The sequence below is a fragment of the Equus asinus genome, chromosome 12 (genome assembly GCF_041296235.1).
Source record: "Equus asinus isolate D_3611 breed Donkey chromosome 12, EquAss-T2T_v2, whole genome shotgun sequence".
NCBI lineage: Eukaryota > Metazoa > Chordata > Mammalia > Perissodactyla > Equidae > Equus > Equus asinus.
This window is the reverse complement of record NC_091801.1, coordinates 46,886,951-46,909,612: the sequence shown is the minus strand read 5'-3', so window position 1 is coordinate 46,909,612 and position 22,662 is coordinate 46,886,951. Positions and strand designations below refer to the sequence as shown.

Below are 22,662 nucleotides of genomic sequence, written 5' to 3'. Positions count from 1 at the left end.
TGTTTACTTTCAGCTCCTGTATTATTTTGGATATAGCACTAATTTTACTTAAAACATCTTGCCAAATTAATCCTGAGCAAATAAATTTAATAGCAAATGTTTTTGAAAGCTTACTTTGGGCATGAATGTTAGAATCTATGTCTTTATTAATACACTAATATTTTCTAAAAGGAATTGCTTAGAGTCTCTAATTGAATATTTAGTGCCATGATGGTATAAACTCAACTTTTCCATCAGGCATTTGACAATGTTTCAAATTTGTGTTTGGTAAATGTGTTTTTAATACACAATGTTTCACTGAAGCTGAAAAGCAGTTATATAGATCCTGGATGGTATTAAAAAAATTCAGCCATGTCAGAAGAGATTTTTACTGCACCATTCACTACCAGGATTAAAATATCCACAGTCAAGGGACAGAAAATGCCCTAGAATTATTTCTTAAAATTATCTGTTTCGGGGCTGGCCCCGTGGCCAAGTGGTTAAGTTCGCGTGCTCCGCTGCAGGCGGCCCAGTGTTTCGTTGGTTCGAATCCTGGGTGCGGACATGGCACTGCTCATCAAACCACACTGAGGCAGCGTCCCACATGCCACAACTAGAAGGACCCACAATGAAGAATATACAACTATGTACCGGGGAGCTTTGGGGAGAAAAAGGAAAAAAATAAAATCTTTAAAAAAAAATTATCTGTTTCAATCTGTCGTGTTTTCTGTGCATATTTGCAGTATTATGATATCTGTGTTCCCACAAATTACTTTATTCTTGATTGTTTTTGTAAGTGGTCTGCTAATATTGTTTATAATCCTTCTCTAGTTGTGTCATTCACTGGAAAAAAATCCCATAACATGTTTACATATAGAAACATTTGCATTTTTGGAATCTACAAGTCTAACAGAAATTGTTATCTATTCTGTATTCATCAGGGGTTGTGTCTCAAATACAACAACATCAAGATTTGTAGCCAAAATAATGAGTAATATTTAGCTCTTCTTACCTTATTCACACTGATTTTATTCATTACATCTGCTACAATTTTAATTATTTGGTTTTGTATTTCATTCCCTAAATAGGTGCAATATTATTTGGTGTCAATATTTATATCATGCATAAATGTTCTGCCATAATATTATCAAATTTTGCTCTGACTTCTGCCAAATGGATAAAATTCCCATCAGCATGTTATGCTCATAAAGTTTCTTGGATGCTCCTCTGAACGCTAGACCTTACGTGCCAAAAATTAAACCATGTATAATCTGCATTTGACAACAGCACAATTTTTTTCCTCATTTTTGTAATTTACTTTCAGTATTGATAGTTTTTTCTTTTAATCAGATTTTTAAAATTTCAGCTTTTCAATAGTATTAGTCAGACTAGGTGAGGGAATGGTTTGGGAACAAGCCATATCAAGACATTGATGACTCGACACAACCAAAGTTGATTCCCCATGCATACAATACCCACTGCAGGTCTGGGTCACTTCTAGAGCAGCTGCCCTCCATGTTGTGACTCAGCAATCCAGGCAGACAGAGATGCCACCATCCTGTAGCTTTACCATCTGGGACATGCTGCCTCCTCAGTCAGTGTGCAGGAGAGAATGGTGGAGGCCTTTAGATCAATCTAAATCAAATCAAATGCATCAGCTCAGAAATAACAGGATCACCGCTGTTCACCACCCATAGGTCAGACCTAGTCACATGGCCTCTCCGGACTACAAGGGGAGCAGAGATGTGTAATCCTCATGCTTGCCTGGAAGGAGAAGAGAACAAATACGAGCAAGATCAGACTTCTCCGCCATAATAACTTAATATTTCTTGTTGTGCACTTTATGTTATTCATGTTTGCAAAGAATATGTGATAAATGCTGCCAGTCTTTACACCCATTTCTCATTTTTCCTGCTTAACTATCCCCAAAGAATTGGCCATCTAGACAAAAATACAGAATCATCTGAGGAAGGATAAAGTCACCATGATCTAGTGATTTTTTTTTCACTATTTGGAAGAATTTATGTGTAATAAGTTCATGAAAACTTCCTATTTCTAATGTCTTTTGGGAAGTTAAAATTTCTTATTTGAGGTTAAAAGAAAAAGTTCAACAAATGTATCCTTGTATGTAATATTCAAATTATGTGGTCTCTGTGGCTCCAACCACATCTACTCTGTAAACCCTTCAGCACCTTCATATTTCTCGGAGTCCCTGAAGACAGTTTTAAGAGTGTTTCTCTAGCTGATCCCGTAGGATTCTGTTTATTCCATTCCCTTCCTGCTCTAGCTCCTCCTGTTACTACTGAGTGTGGAAACAGCAGTAATGTCTTCAAAGACATAACCTCATACTGCATCTAACCACCATACTCATTCTTTCTAGTCTCTTTCTGTTGGCTGACTGGTATCACTAAAACCTTGTGCTCCTAATAACCCAAGAAATGGTACAGAAATAGATGTTTTAGTATGTAGCCTCTGCATTAGTTAGCTAGTACTATGTAACAAACTGCTCCAAAATTCAGAGGCCTAAAACAATAAGCATTTATTTTGCTCATGATTCCATAGGTTGACAATTTAGCTGGAATTAAATGGGCAACGCTTCTGGTCTTGGCTGGGCTTCCTCTTGCATCTATGGCCAGCTGTGGGTCAACTTTGCTAATCTTGACTGGGCTCTTTCACATGTCTGAGGCTTCAGTTGGGATAACTGGGTTAACTCTGGTCCACACATGGTCTCTTATCCTCCAGTGGGCTAGCTCAGGCTTTTTCACGTGGATGAGTCGAGAGTCCCATAAGAAAGAGAAGAAGTGTGTAAGATCTCTTAAGGCCTGGGGTCATAACTGCCACATGTCTCTTACGCTGAATTCTATTGGCCAAAGAAAGTTACAAGATCAACCCAGAATCAAGGAGATTGGAAATAGACTCCATCTCTTAATGTGAGGAGCTACAAAGTCACATTGCAAAGTGTATGGATACAGGGAGGAGTAAAGGGCTGCTGCCGTATTTGTGACACTCCAAAGCCTCCTCTTGGAATTGATGTGAGAGCCCATGAGTACCTCTCTCCTTCCTTGCCATGTGTTTATTGGTGTCATTTCCCCAGGACTGCAAAAGGCAAATAAATCACTCTTGGGTGGACTCCCCCTCTGAGGGAGATGGCTGCAATGTTTGCTCCTTGAGTATGATTAAGGGAGTGAGGAAGGATAGAAGAGAGGCTAACCCAGGGGCTGGGTCTATGCTGGCATTGCTGTGATCAAGGCTCATTTTGCCCCTTCTTTTGAACTGAAAACGGAAGCCCCAGGATGTAGATGAATAATAGGAAAGAGCCACAATGATCATTCTTCACATATGCCAGCTGAGGTCAGTTTCTGTGCTTCACCTCTCAGTGACAATCCAGGAGGAAATACTTGGCTTCATGGACAGAAGTAGGAGTAGAGAGCCCACAAGGTCTACCTTGCTCAGGAGATGAGTCCCTATTCTAAGTTAGATTGGAAGAGGTAGAAACTTTTATTATGCTCCCTCAAGTGACATCAAGCCTCTAGCATCTCTGGGGTTCCCTGGATCCTAAGGAGATAGATAAACCAATTATGGGGCAGTCTGAGAACAGAAGGCTTGATGGGAATTCTTAGGCTTGGAGTTCCTGGAGCATGGGGTCCCAAAAGACATCTGAAACTCTCTAGTGTGGTTTCCAAGCTGTTGTTAGCCTTGGTACGACATTCAACAGGAGACAAAAATGTCAAACAGTTCATCTCTGGCTGAGAAGGAGGGGTGTCCAAAGGATCCTCAAGCCAGCCTGTCTTGGCTGGGCACCAGCTTTCTCTTCTGCAGAGGAGGCCTGTGTTACCTTTTCTTCCTCACTCACATGGGGTGTTTTTTAGGATGAAATAGGGAAACAGGTGTGATAGCAACTTTAGAAATATGAAGCATTCCATGAATACGTTATTTTTTTATTTGTTTGTTCATTTATGCTGACTACTTCCAAACTTGAGAATTTGAGGAGGCTCATAAGATTAATAAGGCTAAAATAAATCCCCAAACTACTATCACAGAACTGCAAGAAAAAGTTAAGTAATAAAAGGCATGGGAAAGAGTAAAATTATATCCAAAACCAGACTGAGAAATGTTTCTTCTACTGAACATAAAATTTAGCTCTTGGGGATAACAGGATAGACAGATAGATATAGAGATCTCTAACGTTTACTGAGCACCTCCTGTGTGCCAAACACTGCAATTTGCTTATGTGAGCCAAATCATTTTTTTCTGAGCTTTTCAGTAACCAGGATAAAAGAAAGGAATTAACAGTCTAATAAAAGAAATCTGCATAAGTCCATCACCAACTTTTTCTGACCTTGAGATCTGAGATGGGTCATTATATGAGGCACATCAAAGAACATACTGAAGAATATCCTCTAAAACAGTGTGTTGTGTTCAGGTTCCAGGTAAGATGGAATGAGCACACTCTACCCTCACTCTCCCAGGGAAATGCAGCTATAAAACCTGAAGAAAATTCATGGGATGATATTTGGGGACTCTGAAAAGCAAATAGTAGTAGGCAGATTGGGGAAGAAGACCAGAATTTAAAGTACCATTAGAACTTGCAGTGGGTTTACCACTTTTCCCCTCCATTACTCTCAAAGCTTAGACTTAAAGGTGAACGCAGTTGTGGGAGGTGTACAGCAGAATGCAGTAACCAAAGCCCCAGATTTCTGACAAGGGAACTGAAAAGGGGAACCCCAGGGAGTTGGAAAGTACCAGAGAGATAGTGGAGAAAGTGACCACATAAAAGTGTTTATGAACTGAAGGGCTCACCCCTGAGCTACACATGTGTGGATATGATCCTAAACAGCAGACCAAACACTAACAGATAGACCACTGCCAAGGTTCCAGACTAGCCAGTAGAGGGTGTGTATATGGACAGACTTGAATATCACTGAGAAGCCTTTGAAAACTGAACTAACATTGGAATCACAGCCCATAGAAATCAGCGTGAAACTTAACACCTGAATGTAGTCAGGTTCATTGCCTGCTGTAATAGAAATAGCAACTTTCTTCATAGGATTTAAACAGGACTCAAAGTTTCATAACATAGTAATCAAAATTTCCAGGATACCATTCAAAATTACTTGACACATAAAGAACCAGGAAAATATCAACCTGCATGGGAAAAGACAACCAATAGATGCCAATACTTAGATGACAAAGATGTTGGAATTATCTGACAAAGACTTTAGAGCAGCTATTACAAGAATGATCCAAAAGTAATGCCAAATTCTCTCTCTTTTTTTGGGTCTTGCTATAGGGATTTTATCTTATTTTTCTGTTTAGTAATACTTTTTAATTTAAAAAACTATTGGCATCAACTTAAAAAATGAAGGTGTATATTTAATGAAAAATTAGGTACTGAATTTCCATTTCTCAAGAACGTTGATGGTGAACATGTAATTTACAGAAACTTGTTGTTGACATGGAGGCTGTGTTGATATCACTGACTGCATGAAACCAGAAGACATATCTGTTAAAGACATCAGCCTTGTGCTGGTTATCGGTTTGTTGCCTCTCAGCTCCAGATTTGCCCATTTTGCCTGCTCTGTGTTAATGGGTATGAGCCTTGTAAATATTTTCCTTTCATCAGCAGGAAAGTTTAGAATTGAAAAATTTAATAATCATAATAATAACGGAAATAAAAACTCACTGCATGGGCTCAATAGCAGAATGGAAGTGACAGAGGAAAGAGTTAGTGAACTTAAAGATAGGTCAAAAGAAATTATCTAACCTGAACAACAGAGGGAAAAAAGTGTTGGAAAAGTGAATAGAGACTTAGAAACCTGTCAGACAATTCCAAAAGGTCTAACATTTATGTCATCAGAGTCCCAGAAGGAGAGGAGAAAGGATGCTGAAAAAAATACTCAAATAAATAATGTCTGAAAACTTCCAAAATTTTGTAAAAGACATGAACCTACAGCTTCAAGAAGCTAAAGCTAAGTGAATCCTAAATAGGATAAACCCCCAAAAATCTATGCCCGGACATTTCATAATCAACCACTGAAAACTAAAGACAAAGAGAAAATCTTGAAAACATCCAGAGAAAAACAACACATTACTTACAGTGGAACAAGAATTCAAATGACTGAAGAGTTCTTTCAGAAAACTTGTAGATGAAGAGGAAGCGGGACAACATTTTTGAAGTGCTGGAAGAAGAGAAATGTCATTCCAGAATGCTAGAGCCAGCGAAAAGACATGTCAGGACTAAAAGCGAAATAAAGACATTCTCAGAAGAAGAAAAATGAAGAGAATTTGTTGCCGATGGACTTGCTCAAAAAGAATTGCTAACGAAGTTCTCCAGATAGATGAAAAACGATACTAGCTGGAAACTCAGAACATCAAAAGTGAAAGGAGAAGAAATGGACAACTTCCTAGACTCCTACAACCTCCCCAAACTGAATCAGGAAGAAATGGAGAATCTGAATAGGCCAATCACAAGTAAGGAAATAGAAACGGTAATCAAAAACCTCCCCAAAAATAAGAGTCCAGGACCAGACGGCTTCTCTGGAGAATTCTACCAAACATTCAAAGAAGACTTAATACCTATTATTCTCAAACTATTCCAGAAAATTGAGGAAGATGGAGTACTCCCTAACACATTCTATGAAGCCAACATCACTCTGATCCCCAAACCTGACAAGGACAACACAAAGAAGGAGAACTACAGGCCGATATCACTGATGAACATAGATGCAAAAATCCTCAACAAAATTCTGGCAAACCGAATACAGCAATACATCAAAAAGATTATACACCATGATCAAGTGGGATTTATACCAGGGACACAGGGATGGTTCAACATCCACAAGTCAATCAACGTGATACACTACATCAACAAAATGAAAAACAAAAACCACATGATCATCTCAATAGATGCAGAGAAAGCATTCAACAAGATCCAACACCCATTTATGATAAAAACCCTCAATAAAATGGGTATAGAAGGAAAGTACCTCAACATAATAAAGGCCATATATGACAGACCCACAGCCAACATCATACTCAATGGACAAAAACTGAAAGCCATCCCTCTGAGGACAGGAACAAGACAAGGGTGCCCACTTTCACCACTCCTATTCAACATAGTACTGGAGGTGTTGGCCAGAGCAATTTGGCAGGAAAAAGAAATAAAAGGAATCCAAATAGGTAATGAAGAAGTAAAACTCTCGCTGTTTGCAGACGACATGATCTTATATATAGAAAACCCCAAAGAATCCATAGAAAAACTATTAGAAATAATCAACAACTACAGCAAAGTAGCAGGGTATAAAATCAACATACATAAATCAGTAGCATTTCTATACACTAACAATGAACTAACAGAAAAAGAACTCAAGAACTCAATCCCATTCACAATCGCAACGAAAAGAATAAAATACCTTGGGATAAACTTAACCAAGGAAGTGAAGGAGCTATACAATGAAAACTACAAGACTTTCTTGAAAGAAATTGACGACGACATAAAGGGATGGAAAGACATTCCATGCACATGGATTGGAAGAATAAACATAGTTAAAATGTCCATACTACTTAAAGCAATCTACAGATTCAATGCTATCCCAATCAGAATCCCAAGAACATTCTTCACAGAAATTGAACAAAGAATCCTAAAACAAAAGACCACGAATTGCTAAAGCAATCCTGAGCAAGAAAAACAAAGCTGGCAGAATCACAATCCCCAATTTCAAAACATACTACAAAGCTACAGTGATCAAAACAACATGGTACTGGTACAAAATCAGGTCCACAGATCAATGGAACAGAATTGAAAGCCCAGAGATAAAACCACACATCTATGGACAGCTAATCTTCGACAAAGGAACAGAGGGCCTACAATGGAGAAAAGAAAGTCTCTTCAACAAATGGTGCTGGGAAAACTGGACAGCCACATGCAAAAGATTGAAAATTGACCATTCTTTTTCACCACACACCAAAATAAACTCAAAATGGATCAAAGACCTAAAGATTAGGCCTGAAACAATAAGTCTTCTAGAAGACAATATAGGCAGTACACTCTTTGACATCAGTTTCAAAAGAATCTTTTCGGACACTATAACTCCTCAGTTGAGGGAAACAATAGAAAGATTAAACAAATGGGACTTCATCAGACTAAAGAGCTTCTTCAAGGCAAGGGAAAACAGGATTGAAACAAAAAAACTGCTCACTAATTGGGAAAAAATATTTACAAGCCACTTATCCGACAAAGGGTTAATCTCCATAATATACAAAGAACTCACACAGCTTAACAACAAAAAAACAAACAACCCGATCAAAAAATGGGCAGAGGACAGGAGCAGACATTTCTCAAAAGAAGATATAAATATGGCCAATAGACACATGAAAAGATGTTCATCATCGCTAATCATCAGGGAAATGCAAATCAAAACTACACTAAGATATCACCTTACACCTGTTAGACTGGCAAAAACATCCAAAACCAAGAGCGACAAATGTTGGAGAGGTTGTGGAGAAAAAGGAACCCTCATACACTGTTGGTGGGATTGCAAACTGGTACAGCCACTATGGAAAACAGTATGGAGATTTCTCAAAAAGTTAAAAATAGAAATATCCTATGACCCAGTCATCCCATTACTGGGTATCTATCCTAAGAACCTGAAATCAGAAATCCCAAGAGTCCCTTGCACCCCTATGTTCATCGCAGCATTATTTACAATAGCCAAGACGTGGAACCAACCTACATGCCCAGAAACTGATGATTGGATAAAGAAGATATGGTATACATACACAATGGAATACTACTCAGCCATAAAAAAGACAAAATTGGCCCATTCACAGCAACGTGGATGGACCTCGAGGGTATTATGTTAAGCGAAATGAGCCAGTCAGAGAAAGACGAACTCTATATGACTCCACTCATAGGTGGAAGTTAATATATTGACAAGGAGATCTGATCGGTGGTTACCAGGGAAAAGGGGGGGTGGGGGGAGGGCACAAAGGGGGAAGTGGTGTACCCACAACATGACTAACAATAATGTACAACTGAAATCTCACAAGGTTGTAATCTATCATAACATTAATATAAAAAAAAATCTAAAAAAAAAAAGTGAAAGGAGAGTAACAGAAATGGTAAATGAGTGGAAAGAATTTTATTGAAAATGCAAAGGTGCTCCAATTATGACTAGTTCTTTTATCAGCTGTGAGGGTACTCCAAGGGCATATGTTAAACTGCAGTTCTAAAAATCAATGCTGGGGAGAAAGTGGGGGTCATGAAGAATGTAAGATCATGTCACTCCTCTGCTTAGTGATGTCCTGTCTCACTCAAAATAAGTGCCAGTCCTTATTCTAATACACAAGGCCCTGTGTGAGCTGGCCCCTCATTACCTCTTTGATGTCTTTTCCTCTCTCATGCTCTTCTGCAGACAAACTGGCTCTCTTGTTCCCACCTCAGAGTCTTTGCATTTGTTAGATCTCTTTTTCCCCAGATGGCTGCATGGTTGGCTCTTTCCATCTCCTTCAGGTCTTCACTCAAATGTCACCTTCTCATTGAGAACTTCCCCAACCATTCTATTCAAAACTGAAAACTCTTCTTATCCTAGCACTTTCTATCCTCATTTCCTACTTTGTTTTTCTCCATAGCACTTATCAACGTTATCATACTCTGTATTTACTTATTTGTTTATTTATTGTCTGTCATGTCCAACTTCATGAAGACAGGGATTTCTTCTTTTTGTTTACTGCTTTATGCCTAGAACAGTGGATGGTGCATAGTAGGTAGATTCAATGTCTAGTTCTCTTTGACTTAACGAAAGTCAGAGACTTGCAGATTTACAATCCATAGGAATGGGTAGTTAAATATCTTAGTAAACTAGAAAAGCCTTTCTCTCAAGTGGCTCACATAGTGGACATATTATTGACTCATAGTGTAGACACCTCATGGTTTATCTGTCCAGCTCCTCTCCTTTCTTCTGGTGGCATTTGGCACATTTTCTTTAACATATAGTCCCAATAGGAGTTCCATCTCACTCCCTGGCTGTGGGGGTTGGTCTAGGGGTGGGCATTAAACCAAGCCAGACCAATCAGAGTCCTTCCCTAGGAACTTCCCTAGGAATTGGAACTAAGCAGAGAGCTATGGAGTAGGAAGATTTCCACAGGTGTGCTCCCTGTCACCTGGAAAGGACTATCTGCCGTAGTAGAGAATGGGATAACAGTGAGTCCTGCAAATCTAGTCCCTGGTAGCAGTCATCCTTCAGGGCTAGCACTACCCATGTTCTTCCTGTAATTTGACTATGTGAGACAGTTAATTTATTTTTACTTAAGCTACATTGATTGGGTTTCTGTCACTGTAAAAAGAGATCTGAATAATATGGTGTATTTGAATCTTCAACTAACATCATCAGCAGCAAATACATGCTTGTATGTAAACATTGTATCAGGATCTGTGGCGAAGGGAAGAATGTATAAATGAGACAGAGTCCCTATTGTCAAGAGTCCTTCAGTCTACTTGGGAAGACAGTTATACCTAGAGATGTCGTTTCAAAGTGCCAAGTGAGCATTACAGATAATATGAACCATGTGAAGAAGAGGAAAGAATCACAGTGGGCTGAAGTGGTTAGGAAAGATTTCATGGAGAATGTGAAACTTGGTCTGGGGATAGAAGGAAGGGTGAAATACCCATAAGCAGAAAAGAGAGGAGAATACTTTGGGTAGGGGGAAATTATATGAACAAAGGAAAAGAATCAGATATGCTTGAAGGAATCATGAAGGGGTGTCATGGGAGATGTGGATCTAAGCTATTGGGTTCTAACTTATTTTTGGAGGAATATTTCATAAGTGGTGGTGTGTGCTTCTAAATGCATCACATCAGGAGGCATGCAATGCTTGGTCATCTCTCTTTTTGTCATCTTAAGATTGACCATTGGGTTCAGGTATTATCAGCCTGATTCATTCATTATGAAGTTCTCCATCAGTTTTTCACCCAGCAGTCTTAGCAGCTGTTGATATAGAGATAGTATATTGGGATAGCAACCATTGATATTGCCTAGCCCCGTTATAACATTGGGAGCTAACTAACAGTGATATTCTGATTCTGTAATTCCTTCTTCATTTATAGAATTCTTCTATAAAGACGTTTCCCACATCAACTATTTGACTACCTGAAAAGGTAGAATAAATTTTTAATTCTTTTTCTTTATTTATGTTTTCAAAATAACGAATTAGTTTCCTAGTATATTCCAAAGGTGACCAATTAGTTTCTTACTACTACAAACTCATGGATTTTAGTATTTTTGATATGTTTTACTCCATTGTGTTTACTATTCATTTTGATGCTCAGATTGTCCCATCTTTTGTCAATGGGAGCTTCTTCAAGTTGGCTCCTGAGTCCTTTTTGTACGATCTTTGTATCTTTAATATCTTCCTTGCTTTCTAGGCTCTTTGTGTACATTTCCTGCTCCAGACCTGAAATCAGCCATTTCACAAAGAGCTCAGATTCCTTTGAGTGGGAAATGGTATTTAGAGACAACAACCTGGGCCCTAGGGCTGCTCATTATTTCTAGGTAGGTCATTGTCTCTAGGTCTTTCAGCAGACAGAGAAGGGAAATAAGTATTCTTTTCTTTTAAAGAGAAAATATATCCTGGACTCATGTTGAGATTTCCAATTCAAATTTAAAACTACATGGTTTTTACTTAACTTCTTTAATTTTATATTTGTATCTCTCTTCTCTTATTCTGAAAATCTTTACTCCTAAAGTGAATTACTTATTTGCTTTATCCTATTACATATATATTTCAGAATAACAGTAGAAACATTATTAATATAATTACTGAAAAACAGTTTAATATTTCTATTCAGTGTTTTTTTTTAATCCTTAGGCTGTATCTCACTAAGGTTGCATAATCAAATCACTGTGTTTTAAAGTCATTTGAAATAATTCTTGCCTATGTGATTAAGCCACCAAATTGATACATAGGCTTAATTGTTTTATTTACTTTCAATTTTTAAGCATTGTAGTTTTAATTTGATTCATTTTGTTTTATAATTATGTAAAGCATTTCCATTGCTCCAAGGCAAAAATCCGTAAAACCAGGTACATTTGGAGAAGTCTTGCTTTCATTCTTGTCTACTCCATTTTATTTCCTCTCTCATCTATAAGTAACCATTATTAGTTTTTGTTACCTTGCATTTAAAAAATATATAAGCAATGTGAATATATAATCAAATAATCTCCCCTTTCTCAGTAACCTACTATACATGGTATTTTGCACTTTTTTTTTCCATTTAATAATATGTTCTGAAGATCACCCCACAGCAGTATGTAGAAGTATTTCCATTACTTTTTATAGCTGCATGGTAATCTATTGTGTGTTTTAATAGTAATAAACTCCATAATTTACTTAACCAGTCCCTTATTATAGGCATTTGAGTTACTTCCAATTCTTTGCTATTATAAATAGTGCTGCAATTAATAGCCTTATGTACACATCCCTTCATACTTTCACCAATGTTTCTTTGGTATAGATTCTTACAAGTGGCATAGCTGTTCAAAGGGCAAATACAAACGTAATTTTGCTTGATATTGCCAAATTCCCTTCCATAGGAGTTGTACCATTTTGCATTTCCAGTTGCAATGTATTAAGTGCTTGCTTCCCCACAGCCTCTCTAACAGAGTATGTTGTCAGACTTTTGGATTTTTGCTTGATAAATGGCATCTCGGTGCAATGTTATCATACATCTTTTTTATTACATTCCATTTAAGGTTTTTAATCCACTAACAGAGCTCCTGGCTCACTGTAGCCATTCAATAATTACTCTTTGAATCCACAAAAGTATGAAGTGGTATTTTAGGAAAATTAATCTAGCTGCAGAATACAGAATAGTTTGGAATACGGAGAGAACAGAGGCAAAGAGCACTTATGAATTTCAGGACACAAGGTCGAGTCATAAGAAATACAACTGTATTTTTCTACAATTCCCATATTATGTTTCCTCTTCTCTGAGGGTAGGGGTGTAAATTTAATTTTGCCCCATTTCCTCCCTCCCCGCAAGATTGTGTATGAATTCTAGGGTCTTGGGGCAGGGCTACAATGATGGGCAGGGGGCTCTGGGAAGGGGAGTCAGGTGGGTGGTGGTCATTTGTCCACCCCGGCACCTGCTGAGATGCTCCTCCTCCTGGCAGGCCCGCAGTCATGGAGCCAAGGAGGTAGCAGCTGTGTATGGCCTCCTTTGCTTTCATCCAGAGGGCCTTTTTTCGGTTAGCCCTTAGCTCTTTCTTTCCTCTCTTGGGAACCTAAGGAAATCTAGCTGTCATCCCACACCTCCTGGGGGCCACAGGAGACTCTGGGAAGACAGTTGAGTTCATGTCTTCCAGATACCCTATGTACCCATTTCTACTCCTCAGCGCTTGGGCTGTGCTGGGCTCCTTCCTGGAAAATGAGACATTTCCTCTGTTCTGAAATGGCCCCCAAATCTATCTAGGGCTCAGCCTGGGTGTAGGAGGAAAGCTCAGGGCTTCTTCTCAGAAACCCACCAGTCTGCTCCTTTCCATATCTTCCCCAATGCCAGCATAGGGAATATTTATGTTCTGGGGAAAGAAGGGACTGAGCCCCTGGTCCTCAAACCTGATTGCTGGCTTTGAATTTCAAATTGAACTTGACTGTTTTGCTAATCTTTAACCACTCTGTCTTGAAGCAATTGATGGATGCCTCACAGTCTAGTTTGAATGTAGGAGGGCCACAGGAAAAAAAATAAGGAATGGGGGGAACCTCAGTTAATATCTCCAAATATGATCCCAGTTACCTCAGTTAAAAGCATACAGCAGTGGCCAGGTATGACGTGATGAGAGGTGGAATGAAACATTGGCTGAGGGTTTGGGGCTGACTGATGAAGGAGGGAAAGAGAAAAGATTCAAGAATGAGGCTGGGATTGGGAGCTGCCCAAGCAGAAGAATGACTGAAATGAGGCCAGCTGGAGGGTGGGCATGCTGATTCTGGGAGAAAGATAGTGAACTTGGCTTTGGGCATGGGTGAGGTGTAGAGGTGACAGTCGAATCTGTGAGAGGGGCTGAGAGCCCTTTCTGGAAGATGAGACAGAGAGAGAGCTGCTGAGGTTCCAGGGCTGTCTTGGGATGCTTCCACAGGTAAGAGATAGGGAGAGGAAGAGGACCGCTCAGAGGAGCCAAGTCTTTGCAGGGCCAAGCACCGCAGAAACATGTCCTTCCTTCCAGGACATGGTCTCATTCTGGATACTCAGGAGGAGGATTCATTGCAGAGCATCTGATGAACATACCATCTCACTGGTCGTATGCTGCCCGAGCAGGTGACACCAAAGCCATGTCATTTAAAGTTATGCATTCTTAAGAATATTTGAGATTGTACTTTTTTTTTCACCCTAAGATACAGCTGTCCTCAAAAGTAGGGCTAGTTTATTTTCCATTTAATGTAACAAACATTCACTGTACACTGAATATGCATGGAGCACAGTGTGGTGCAATTATATGGAACAGAAGTTGCAAACTGCTAGATCATGAGCAATATCTGACTCAACGACTTCTATTGTTTAGGCTACATAATTTGTTTGTTTTGCTTTTATTTTTAACTAGTTGCCCAAATTTAAAAATCAGGACATTTCACCTAAAAATATGGATTTCAAACTTTTTTTTTTAAAAGATTGTCACCTGACTGCCTGGTGGCACAGCAGTTAAGTGTGCACTTTCCGCTTTGGCGACCTGGGGATCGCCGATTCGGATCCCAGGTGCGGACATGGCACAGCTTGGCAAGTCATGCTGTAGTAGGCATCCCACATATAAAGTAGAGGAAGACGGGCATGGATGTTAGCTCAGGGCCAGTCTTCCTCAGCAAAAAGAGGAGGATTGGCAGCAGATGTTAGCTCAGGGCTAATCTTCCTCAAAAAAAAAAAGCTATAAATAAAAAGATTATTAAAAAAAATAAAAACAAAATAAAGATTGGCACCTGAGCTAACCATTGTTGCCAATCTTCCTTTTTCTTTTTCTGCTTTTTCGCACCAAATCCCCACAGTACATAGTTGTATATTTTAGTTGTGGGTCCTTCTAGTTGTGGCATATCGGATGCTGCCTCAGTGTGGCCTGATGAGCAGTGCCATGTCTGCGCCCAGAATCTGAACCGGCAAACCCCTGGGCCGCCAAAATGGAGCACGCGAACTTAACCATTCAGCCACAGGGCCAGCTCATCAAACTCTTTTTGAAAAATTCAGCTGGCCGCAGTGGGCCTGCATTTCCACATGGCAAAATCAGCTAAAGAGGTGGAATGCCTTCTCCCTCAGACAGACATGCACCTCCCAGCTTACAGTAAATCCTACCTGCTCCTCGTCTCTCATTTACTCCTCCAGTCTGACCCCTGTCGTCCAAGGTGTCTGAAACCCCTGGCTTGCTGATTCAGTGCGCTGGCTTTGGTAATAAACAGACACAGGCTTAACTCTTGGGGCCACTTACCAGTGACCTTGGGAAAGTTACTTTACTCCCTGAAGCCTCAGTCTCTCCCTCTGTAGAATGGTAATGATAATAGTGCCTACTGCCCAGAGTGAGGAACAAATAAGATAATGCTATGGAGAAAGTGCTTAGCAAGTGGCAGCTATTACTATTAAAGAAGGGTGAGACAAACTGCGTGCTGACCAGATTCTGCCCCTCTAAGGCAAGTAAGGGCACAAGCAATTGTGCTCCAAGGGAATGTGCCCTGAGGGAGGAGAGTGTCTGTGCAAGGGAGATTAGGAGCAGGCAGAGTCCCTCAGGCTGTGGGATGGGGAGGGCGCCCTGGGTGAGGAGCGGCCTTCGGGCCTGGATTTCTTTGTTTTCTGTGGGAGGCAGGCAGCCCAGCTGGGGCCTGCATGGACTTTGAAACCCCGCCACGCAGGATGGAACCCAAGCCCTGGGAAGGCTGGCCCCAACCCCGCCGGCCGCCTCTCTGCTGCGATTCCAGGAACCCGGCCCTATCAGTTGGGCCCAGTTTCAGGACTCAAGTTTCTTGCCATTTCCCCTCAGTCATGTGGCCGCTGGAGTGGACAAAGTGGGTGGGAGAGTGATTAGCTGTCAGGCTGCCTTCCAGGCAGGGGGAGTGGGAATGTGTCTCGGAGGGGAGAATGGTTAGAATATGGATGGAGAATGTGGGAGCCCTGAGCGAACTGCGCAGACCTCACCTCAGTGAGCAGCCTGGGCAGGTCTCTCCGGTCAGAGCGCTAAAAAGTGGCCTCCCCTCAGGTCCCCCACCCAGCCCCCTCTCCCTCCCATCATAGAAACACAGACCACTCCCCAGAAGGCTTGCTTCTGGGCTGGGGGAGGCAGCCTGAACACAGAGGCTTTTTTCTCCCACTATCCTGAGCCTTGGAACGTCTTGTCTAACCACCCCTGCCTGCTGGAAGCCTGGGCTGGGAATGAAGTGTGCCTTTTAAACAAAATGCTATGTACACTGTGATAATTTAGAACACTGCTCATCACCAAACGTCAAAATCGTGTGCATTTATTTGGAACATCTTTCTTCTACAGAACTCCAAGAACGGGCATATTGAGCACCATGTTCATTTTCCAGTCCTGCTTCTGAGGCAAGGAGAAGTAGATCTGCTGCTGACAGGTCAAGAGGCACAGAAAGGTCAAGCATGCTGCTCAGAGCCGCACAGTCACGGTTGGGAACCCATCTAAACCCAGATCTCTGACCCCGGTCTGCACTCAGTTCACCAAATTCACACCTCCCAGCTCTCCACCTTTACTTTTTTGAAAAGAATGGAGATCCTTCTCCTTTACAGTGAGGTAAGTGAAGCGCTCACTTGGGCAGAAAATTTAAGGGACGGGGGCAAAAAATTCAACACTGAAGAGAAAAAATATTTTAATGCAATATATTTTTAAAATAAAAATTAATGCAAAAATCCATGATGTGTAAAACATCAAACTTTTAAATAAAGGCAAGATCTGACCTTGCACTTTCATGACTCACCTCATTCACCTCCGTTGATCCCAGCCCTGCCGAAGTGCACCGTCCCCAGGGCCCACGTGGAATGCAGGATCATGGGCTTTGGCGCCAAACAGACAAAGTGTCCATTCTGCTGCTTACCAACTGGGTGACGTTAGGTTAAGTGAGTGAAACTCTTTGAGCCTCCATATCTTCATCTGTGAAGTGGGGGCAATTAGGGTTCTTTAGAGAAACAGAACCAATAGCAGATGGATAGATATATATATACACATACATATATGTATATATATTTTTATATATAAATTTCACATATATAAATATACATGTATAAAATACATATGTAAAGAGATTTATTATAAAGAATTGGCTTATGTGGTATGGAAGCTGAGAAGTCCAGACCCAGGAGAGCCAATGGTGTAAGTTCTGGTCTGAGTGCAAGTCTGAAGGCAGGAGAAGACCAATGTCCCACTTCAAAGACACTTCAGCAGAGAGAGAATTCTTTCTTACTAGCCTTTTATTCTATTCAGGCCTTCAACACATTAGATGAGGCCCACCCACAGTGGGGAGGGCAGTCTGCTTCACTCAGTGTACCAATTCAAATGCTAATCTCATTCAGAAACATCCTCACAGACACACGCAGAAATGTTTAACCAAATATTTGGGCAGCCCACGGCCCAATCAAGTTGACATAAAATGTACCATCACAAATACCTACCTCGAAAATTGTTGTGCGGGTTAAATGCGAGACAGTGGACAAAATGCTCAGCACAGAGCTTGGCATGCAGGAGGTGTTCGCTAAATACTCATTCTCACCCCCATGGTTTCCCACCAGATTCTTTCTCCTTAGGCTACAGGAAACATTGTGAACTGGAAATAATATGCTTTAACACCTAGCCCAAGTGCCTGCACATGTCAGATGAGCTATGTATGTTTGTTGAATACGCAGATTGAGTATGGAAAGGAAATTGATCCAGAGCTATTAATGATGTGATCAGTGAAGCAGATCTACAGATGGGATTGGAAGATCTACAGATGGGATCCTCCTCCAGCAAGAGCCTAGAGGCTGGAAATGCAGCTCTCAGGGCCCTTGAGGTAGAAATGTAGGCCAAAAAAGATAGTAAAATTAAAATACACACAACAGTCTGAGGGAAGTATTTGTGACTTACATGATAGACAGAAGATTGATTTCCTTGTTATATGTTGTGCTTTTATAAATCTACAAAAAAAGATAAAGAATATCCAATGGGAAAATGAACAACAGACAGAGACAGGTAACTCAGAATAAAGAAATGCAAAGGAAGAAGAATCTCATAAAAGTGTGCTCAACTTTACCAATAATCAAAAGAATGCAAATTTTTCATGTATCAAACTATGACTTTTTTAAAAAATTACAATTCCTGGTACTAGTAAGAGTCTAAGGAAACAGGCAGTCTCACACATTGCTGAAAGGAGAGTAAATAGATACAATTTTTCTGGAGGTCAGCTTTGAATAAAAAGCTCTAAAAATGTGCACTTTTTGACTCAGTAATGACATTCCTTGAAATGACATCTATCCTAAGGTAATAATAGAAGATGTGAGCAAAAATGTTAGCAGGAATTCTTTAGCAGGACATTGAAAACAACCTGAGTGTCCAACAATAGGGGATTATTATTTTTTTTAAGTATATAGAAAGATAGGTAGATGACATCAAAGTTTTAATGGTGGTTATCACTGAGTAAAGATAAAAAGTAAGATTAAAAGTTGCATTTTCTGCTTTTTGCTTTTCTGTATATTTCAAATTTTCTACAATGAACATGTGTTACATTTTATAATAATTTTGTTTTCAGAATGAAAGAACTTGAGGGTCTGATTATCTTGGGGAGTAGGGGACTATCGTGTGGGTGACCCTGCACCTGTGACCTTTGGAGCTGTTGTGTCCAGTTCTCCAGTCCCAAGATACTTAAAGGAGGAATGAGGGTGGAGGCAGGTTCCCAGCTGCACCATAGGTCATTGTTAACCAAGGTGGCCAGAGCAGCGGGGGAGGAATTCACGAGGCCTGGTGCAGGTTTCTGCAGCATTTTGTCTACATGAAGTAATACTAGTAAAGAATAAAGTTTTCAAGTAGAATGATTGCATTATCTAATACTCCAGGGGCTTAGAATAAGCCTGCTAATAACTGTTTTAAGCTAATTATTCTCTAACAGTTAAATAGTTCTTATGTATCTTAGTGGCTGCATTCAGGGAAGTTATGCAAACAGATCAGTCCATTGTTGGGGGAATACCAAATGAACTTTTGAGTTTAACATATTTTCATGAAGCCTATTTTTCCTCGTAGGAGCGTTTTAGCAAATGAGAGTCCAGAACTTTCTAATCATTCTGGAGGCCCCTCAGATGTTAACCTCTGAGCTACTTGGCTTATCCAAACTATGCTTCCCCCATGCACCTACCTGAGCAAGGTGAGGAGCAGATAAGCTAAGGCCAACACCCAGTGAACTCACAGATCTGGGCCCAGTGATGCCTCCAGAAGGCACGGCTTAGAGCCTCCTGGGACCCTGGTTATGCCTCCACATCCTCCTCCCATCTACACCACCTCAAAACACCACAGGGTTCTCAGTGGGGTTTTCATGCCAATCTCTGAGTTTTGAGAGGATTGCAAAAGGCCCATTGGGTCAAGGAGGCCAAAACCCACCTGGTGGAGAGAAGAACTGTCTTTAGCAAGTAGGAAAGATGTCTGCAGGTGAAACTCAACAGTGGGACATTCCCAAAAGGTCTAACATTTATGTCATGAAAGTCCCAGAAGGAAAGGAGAAAGAGTACAGCCCTGAAAAATATGTGAAGACATGATAGCTGAAAACTTCTTAAATTAGATAAAAAAATAAACCTACAAATTCAAGAAGTCAAGCAAATCCTAAACAGGATAAACCTAAAGAAATCCATACACAAACACTTTGTAATCAAACTGCTAAAAACTAAAGATAAAAAAATCTTGAAAACAGCCAGAGAAAAATGATGTATTACTCATACAGAAACAATAATTTGAATGACTGCAGATTTTGCATAAGAAATTGTAGAGGCCAAGAGGAATTCTCACAACATTTTAAAAATGCTGAAAGAAAAGAAAAGTCAACCCCGAATTCTGTATTCAGCAAAAAATATTCTTCAGAAATGTGGGGAAAATAAAGGCATTCATAGGTGAAGAAAAACTAATAATTCATTGCCGGCAAACATGCTCTAAAATAACTGTTAAAGGAAGCTCTTTGGACAGACAGGAAATGATACAAGATGGAAATTTTAAATATCAAGAATGAAGAAAGAACAGAAATGGTAAATATCTAGGTAAGTATAAAATACTAGTCTTCTCTTGTGTTCTTTAAAATATATATGACAGTTGAAAGGAAAAAATTATAATATGGTCTGATGGAGTTTTCAATATATGTAGATGTAATACTAAGATAAAATAACTCTAAGATAAAAAGGAGAGAGTAAAAGGACTCATAAGGTGTTAAGATTTCTACATACCAAATGAAATGGCAAAATTTCAATTCTAACTAGACTGTAAAAATTTAAGTATGTGCTTTGCAATCCCTACAGAAACCATTAAAACAATTATACAAAGAGATATAGTCAAAACCAAATAGATAAATTGAAATGGAAAACTAAAAAAGTTCAAATAAATCAAAAGAAGGTAGAAAGAAGAAATAGACAAATAAAAAAAGAGGGACTAGCAAACTGAATTCAGCAGCACATTAAAAGGATTATCCACCATGACCAAGCGGGATTTATTCCTGGAATGAAAGGGTGGTTCAATATATGAAGAGTAATCAATGTAATACACTACATTAACAGAATGAACGCAAAAAACCACATGATCATTTCAGTTGATGCAGAAAAAGCACTTGACAAAATTTAACACACATTCATGATAAAAACATTCAACAAACTAGGGATAGAAGGAAACTACCTCAACATAATAAATGCCATATATGAAAAACCCATAGCTATTCTTCTAAGATCAAGAAAAATGCAAGAATGCCTGCTTTCACCACTTCTATTCAATGTAGTTTTGGAAGTTCTAGCCAGAACAATTAGGCAAGAAAAAGAAATAAAAGACATCTAATTTGGAAAGGAAGAAGTAAAATGATCTCTGCTTGCAGATGATATGATCTTATATGTAGAAAACTAAAGATTTCACCAAAAAAATTGTTAGAAATAATAGTGAATTCAGCAAAATAGCAGGATAGAAAGTCAACACATGAAAATCAATTGAATCTTTATATGCTAACAATGAACAATATGAAAAGGAAGTTAAAAAATCAATTTCATTTATAACAGCATCAAAAAGAATAAAGTACTGATAAAGTTAGAAAAGGATATTGGGAGAGGAGGCGGAGCAAAATGGCAGGGTGAGCTGACCCAGGACTCTCTCCCCTCCAAAGTACAACAAAGGACTGAAAAAAAAAAAAAAAAACCCCTGAATTTCAGCTAATGAACCTAATGCCAGGACTCAGAGACCTACAGTATCAAAAGACAGAAGACGGAGCCCCTACTGCCCGCCTCGGAGGAGCTGGAATGGGGTAAGAGAGAACATCGCTCCATCCCCTAGAAACTGGGATCGCCACGCGGGTCTGGGAAGGAGCGGGGGAGGGGCCGCATGACCAGGGGATCGTCTAGGACTTCCGGTACAGTGGAAAGCCGCTGACAGGGGGAAAGCTTCTATGGGCGGGGACCCCATAAACGCAGGGCCCTGGGAGACCAGAGAACAGAATTAATCGAATCCAGATCGGTGAGTGAGAGAAACTGCCCCTGCCCCCACCCCGGCAAAGCGCACTGGGTGCCGCCATCTTGCCCGAAGGCGGAGAGCTGAGACCACGTGGCTCTCGACCCCCCCATCTAGTGGCGACAGGCTGTAACTGCAACTGAATTCTCCCACCATGTGAAAAAACTGCTCCTCTACCATCCAGCAATTTATAAAAGCCCCAGACCAGAAGGAAAACAATAAAAACACAGAATTAAGTCCTGAGGACTTGGAATTAGATAAACTAAATGAAAATGAGTTCAGAGCAGCTATACTCCAAAAACTCAATGAGGTAGAGAGAAAGATAGAGAAACAAGCCGAGTTCTGGAGTTACTTCACAAAAGAGATTGAAAATATAAAGAGGAATCAAACAGAATTACTAGAGATGAAAAACACAATGGACCAGATAAAACAGAATACGGATTCCCTGAATGCCCGGGTAGACTCCATAGAAGAGCAAACTAGCATAATCGAAGATAGACAGGCTGAATGGCTCCAGACAGAGGAAGAAAAAGAACTAAGGATTAAAAGGAATGAGGAAAGTATTAGAGAGATAGCAGATTCAATGAGGAGAAAGAATTTAAGGATCATAGGAATTCCCAAGAACATAGAAAAGGAAAATGGAGCAGAATGTGTGCTTAATGAAATTATAGAAGAGAACTTCCCAAATCTAGGGATTGAGGGAGAAATGTGTGCAGAGGAACCTTCCAGATCTCCTAGATTTGTCAATGTAAAAAGACCTACTGCAAGGCATAAAGTAGTACAAACGGCAAAAAGGAATGACAAAGAAAGAATACTCAGGGCTGCAAGACAAAAGAGAATTACCTACAAAGGAGCCCCTCTCAGACTTTCAGTGGATTACTCTGCAGAAACCCTACAGGCTAGGAGAGAATGGAGTGACATATTCAAAGCTTTAAAAGATAAAAATCTTCAGCCAAGAATACTCTATCCAGCAAGAATATCCTTCAGATATGAGGGA

General features: G+C 40.0%; 1 long non-coding RNA gene across 1 annotated transcript in view; it reads right to left on the bottom strand.

The window, feature by feature from the left end:
* Positions 1-1,323: 1,323 nt before the first annotated feature.
* Positions 1,324-22,662, bottom strand: part of LOC123290274 (uncharacterized) — a 44,579-nt gene continuing 23,240 nt past the window's right edge. Inside the window, exons 3-4 of the long non-coding RNA XR_011493052.1 lie at positions 16,933-17,105; positions 1,324-1,743 (exon numbers count right to left, since the gene is read on the bottom strand). This is a non-coding gene — a long non-coding RNA (uncharacterized lncRNA). The remainder of the gene's footprint in view (positions 1,744-16,932; positions 17,106-22,662) is intronic.